The sequence below is a fragment of the Amblyomma americanum genome, chromosome 6, assembly GCF_052857255.1.
Source record: "Amblyomma americanum isolate KBUSLIRL-KWMA chromosome 6, ASM5285725v1, whole genome shotgun sequence".
NCBI lineage: Eukaryota > Metazoa > Arthropoda > Arachnida > Ixodida > Ixodidae > Amblyomma > Amblyomma americanum.
This window is the reverse complement of record NC_135502.1, coordinates 180,328,074-180,333,433: the sequence shown is the minus strand read 5'-3', so window position 1 is coordinate 180,333,433 and position 5,360 is coordinate 180,328,074. Positions and strand designations below refer to the sequence as shown.

At 46.8% G+C, this 5,360-nt stretch overlaps 1 pseudogene; it reads right to left on the bottom strand.

Moving 5' to 3' along the window:
• Positions 1-395: 395 nt before the first annotated feature.
• Positions 396-3,343, bottom strand: LOC144094200 (uncharacterized; annotated as a pseudogene).
• Positions 3,344-5,360: the final 2,017 nt, after the last annotated feature.

Below are 5,360 nucleotides of genomic sequence, written 5' to 3'. Positions count from 1 at the left end.
CCTAACGTCCATAGCGGAAATCCCTGTCTCCGTGACTTCTCATCGCTCACTTAACACTGCCCGAGGCGTAATATCCGAAAATGATTTTGTTCACATCACCGAAAAAGAAATGCTCGAAGGGCCCACCGACCAAGACGTCATAGATGTCCACCGAATCAAAATCCAGGACAATAAGGAAATAGACACCAAACACTTGATCCTTACGTTCAACACCAGCACATTGCCCGACACAATTGACGTGGGATATCATGGTGTCTACCAAATTGTTATTTTCAAATTCCCTGACTTTTCCAGGTTTTCCCTGACCATTTCCATAAAATTCCCTGACCCACGTCCTGGAAAATAATTTAGACCACTGCTATAAAACGCAATATATTGCACAGGTAGGCATTGCACTCAAAGCAAAATATTTTATTCAGGTACATAAAACCACTTATCCACTATTGAAGAAGGTAAAATATCATTGACTAGTTGTTTCAGGCATGTTTCAGGGAGATAATTTCTTCCTCAAGACGAGAAGCCTGCAACTGTGCATCGCTGATGAGCTTTTGCTTCTTGTGTTGAAGCTCCTTGACAAGAGCAGCCACTCTCTTCTTCTTCTTCCTTTTCAGCATCTGATGCATCCAATCTCTCTTGCCTCTTTCTTTGCAACTCCTCCTTCCATCGGGCGTTGGCACCACGAACCATTTGCATCATTGTGTTCGTAACATCAATTTTGGCAACCCCTCCAACAGCTGAAACTGCATCATACACCACACTCTGTGCAATCAGCGACTCTTCTTTGAGGTTTTCGACAAGGCATTCTTTGTTTACAGAAAATCCTCGTTCCACAGCTGCATTGCCATGAGACATGCAAAGAATTAGCTTGACGAACAAAAATAGCTCTTTATGGTCCCGTGAACACAACTCAAACCAGAGCGCATCCAGCCTCTGTTCCTTTCTGTCAAAGCTCCTCAATGCCACCTGTACTGAGCTCAATGAGCATACCTCGACATAGGAACGGTGGGTACGCTCAGCTTCCAAGCCAGTCATCCACTGGTGCTCCGTTAGCACCTCCAGTGCCATGCACAGTTTTTTAGCACCAGCCTCTGGGGACAACGCACTAGCAGGGTCCAGCAGCTTGCACCTCTGGTCAACTTGTATTGCAAAGGTGACCTTTCCATCACCTTTTGTGAACACCTCTTCACGAAGGAAATACAGTCTTTTTTGAAGCTAAGCACAGTCAGTTGCGACGGTTTTGGGATCTTGCGAAACTCATTTTTCGCAGCAAACCCAATGTCGAATGCAGCAGCAGAAACCATGTTATCTGGGTTCTCCAAGTCAATCCTAAGCAGCTTGGAGGACGTGTTGGTAGCTTGGAGGATCTCTTTTCGGATGATTCTACCAAGCAATGACCGTAACAGGCGATCCAGAGCAGGAGCAACGAACGGCAGCATGGGCTTGTCCGTCTGAAATTCAGCCAGAAATGGCTCGAGTTCTTCAGCAATTGACAGCATAAAAGCCAATTTCACAGGCAGCATCCTGTCACCTACTGCCTTTTCAACAGTGCTGAAGCTAGCGCATGCTGGCGGCTTTTTTGCTTCCTTGGAGCATTCCACATATTTCAGTAAGTTCGGAATAATGTCAAGCGCTCTCGAGATCACCTTCCTATTCTCGAGCCACCTTACTGGGCAGAACTTCAACGGGAACACAACACTGCCCGTGTAGCGAGTGTAGTCTGCGCGACGTGCTGGCGCACACTTGAAGAGATTATAGCTCCCACGAAGAAATGCTACCAGATCCCAGTGCGTCGCAGAGTGGCCTGTTTTAAATGCGCCATTGACAATGTGGAGTCCACAGCTCCCAATGTCCAGGATCTTGTGACTGTTGTCAGCTTCTCTAAGTTCTTCCTTGAGGGACCTCAAAAACTTTAAGTTGACGTTTGGCCCGTCCATCGACACTTGTAAAATCTTCATTTGCTTAATGCCTTCTGTGGCTTTCCTAAAAGCAACACTCAAATCTTCTGCGCAGGTGTGCCCCAAGAAACACGAAGTTAGGTAGCGCGTCTTCACAGTGGCATCAGTTTGGTCCCAGTACCTGATCAGTACATCCATCTGTTCTTTCTGAGTGACTTTGTTGAGCGACTCATCAAACGCAATCACCAGATAAGGAACGCTAGACAGGCTTGACAGCAACTTCTCTTGAAAGTATGGTCCAATACCATGACAAATGGTGTATCCCACTTTGTCTTTTCCAAGTTGCATTTTGGTAGCGATCTCACAAGTGGGGAACATCAAAGGAAAGAGCGAGGCAGAGGCTGCCGCTGATCGAAAAGATCCATGGGTCATTATAGTGTTCAAGCACCACATGATCTCGGCCTTTGTAACTTCGTTCTTCAATTGAAAGCTACGCACTGACGTCATCAGAGAAGGGCTAAGTGCTTCTGTGGCGGTAGTTGGAAGCATCGCCGCAGCACTACGACCACTATTGCAACCTCCGGACGAAATGCCCGCTGGTACCGCGGAAGGCGAGCCCGCATTTGTCGCAGTCTCGAAAAATGAGACGACTCGGGTCTGGGAAACGCTTTGCAGAGATTTCATAGCAGCTTGATGCTTCTTACTCTCAACATGACTAGTAATCGCCCTCTTACCCATGTTGCTCAGGGAGAACTTCTTGCAGCACATGGTGCAGCGAGCACTATTTGGGTCATTTGGCACGGGTCTAATCTATGTTGCATGTGCGGAGGTTTCCGGGTTTGTCCAATCAGGGTTGAAGGAGCATTTCTTCGACAGTGACATGAGCACTTCCACAAATATCTTCAGTTCAGGAGCACAACACAAAGGAAATTTCAACCTGAAGACCGAAATGCACGCGGTAGAGACAGGTGCGCGAGACTAGTTGCGATCACGGGGAGACGCGAAAACTAACGAACAAATGGAGTGCTATTTGCGCTATACACGCGCCTCTGGAAGTATAGATGAACAACGGCTGTACGATTCTGAGCTAGTTCTGCGTTATGAGTGGTAGCGCGCGCCACCTTGTATCAGTGACACGTACCTGCAAGCGCTTGTGGCGGATCACGGAGGCCACGGCGTACGTATCATGCGCCGCGGCCGCCCTTCACTGTACTCAAATCCGCACCTGACCGTGACTGCCGCTACTGGTACGAGCGCGCCAGCATATGTTATTTTCCCTGACTCTGCAATCTTTTTAGTAATATCCCTGACAATTCCCTGACTTTTCCCGGCGTCTTAAAAATCCCTGACAATTCCCGGTATTCCCGGTTTTCCCGGTCGGTAGACACCCTGGATATTTGAAAGTTAATGTAAGACCATACATACCCAACCCTCGCAGATGTTTCAATTGTCAAAGGTTCGGCCATGGCTCACAGAGTTGCCACGGTCGCAAAACTTGCGCAAAATGTGCTTCGAATAATCACCAGTCTGATGGATGTGACGCAGCCCCGCACTGTGCAAACTGTGAAGGAGACCATGCTGCAATACTCCAGGGCGTGTCTGTCCTTGAAGAAAGAAAGAGATAATCACCATAAAAACAAAGGAAAACATTTCATTTAAAGAAGCGAGAAGGCGTTTTGCGCTTACAAACACATTCTTTTTCACAGCAAAACAAAACTTCGCTGATGTGGTGCGCAGGGGCGTAGCACCACACAGCAATCCGGCACCTGCCAAGGCAGCTTTCACAGAGCCTATGGCAGGGCCATCGACGCCCCAGGCAGGGTCAGCGGAAGCTGCCCTGTCACTGCCAAAGCAGGGAGAGCCGGTCCATGGGTCGGCATCCCGCAGGACTTCCCGTCAGGGGAGGCCTGAAACTAACACAACCGCAGCTGCGTGGTCCTCCAGCAGTTCTGGCAAGGTGACGGATATAACTCCCAGTCCGCCTGCTTTGCAGCAGCGGAACAGCTCTCTGGAGCGAAAAAAAGACAGGCCCCTCATAATGGGCCCATATCTAAGTAAATCCCCTTTCATTTCCTCTCAAAAACACAAACATGCCTTTTTTGAATTCAGTGGAATTGTAGGGGAATGCGGAATTACAGTGACATAACACATATTTTAGGGTGAAAGTTACCCATAGTTTTATGTTTTCAGGAGACCAATCTTGGTCCACAATATGTGCATATCCTGAAACATTATCAACTTTTAGACGCAATTGAGAGCAGGCAAATCGACTCGTGGGAGGAGTCGCGATTGTCGTTCAAAGCGGCGTCCCTGCTCAAGAGATCAAGCTCATTACAAAACTTGAAGCGGTTGCAGTCAGCATCATCACCTATAAAACACTAACAATCTGTTCAGTATACATTCCTCCACAATTTGCATTAATAGCCCATGATCTACAAGAACTGATAGATGAACTTCCAGAGCCATATCTGGTAGTTGGGGATTTTAACGCCTACTCCCCTTTTTGGGGAAGCGAGCGCTGCGACTCTAGGGGGCAAACCATCCAAGATTTTATTCTCAGAAACAATGTCTTTTAAACACGGAAAAGGCCACATACTGCTCTCCAACTTCAGGCACTGTGAGCTGGTTTGTCTTTTAGTTCTCTATCTGTTTTTAACGATTTTAAATGGGACTTTACTGACAACCCATATGGCAGCGATCACCTTCCTGTATTATAATAGTTTGACATCAGCACTAGAAATCATCCCAACTAAACCGCGACATTGGAAGCTGCATTTAGCAGACTGGGAAATTTGAGCACAGGCCAATTTAGAAAATATAGCTTTAGAAAACCTCAGCATCAACGAAATGTTCCCGAATTGCATAATTACTGCCGTACACTTAGCTGTTCCTCAGTCTTCAGGAGTGGTGCGGCAAAAACACAGTGTGGTGGACAAAGGAATGCAAGGAAGCAAAAAACAACAAAATAGAGCTTGGGGCAAATTTCGCAGATACCCTACACATAGAACCTCAAGCTCAGTACGTCAGTCACAGTGCTGAGAAAGCCTCATGGCAGAGTTACATTTCATCTGTAAGCTGTCAAATAACAAAAAAAAAAATAAGATTAACATTTGTCCTTGAACCCCGCGAACTTGATGCCCATCAATGCGGTTATAAAAAGGGATGCTCAACAACAGACCATTTAGTTCGCCTTGAAAACAATAAGAGAAGCTTTTATACACAAACAGCACTGTCTTGCCGTTTTCTTTGATATGGAGCAAGCGTATGATACAACCTGAAAGTTTGGTATCGTCCGCGACCTTGGCGACCTAGGTATCCGTGGTAGGATGTTAAACTGACTTCCTTTCCGACCGCTCATTTCAAGTACGCCTGGGATCAACTCTGTCCAGGAGCTTCGTTCAAGAGAATGGGGTTCCTCAGGGATGTATTTTAAGCACAACATTGTTTAGCATAAAAATGAATGCC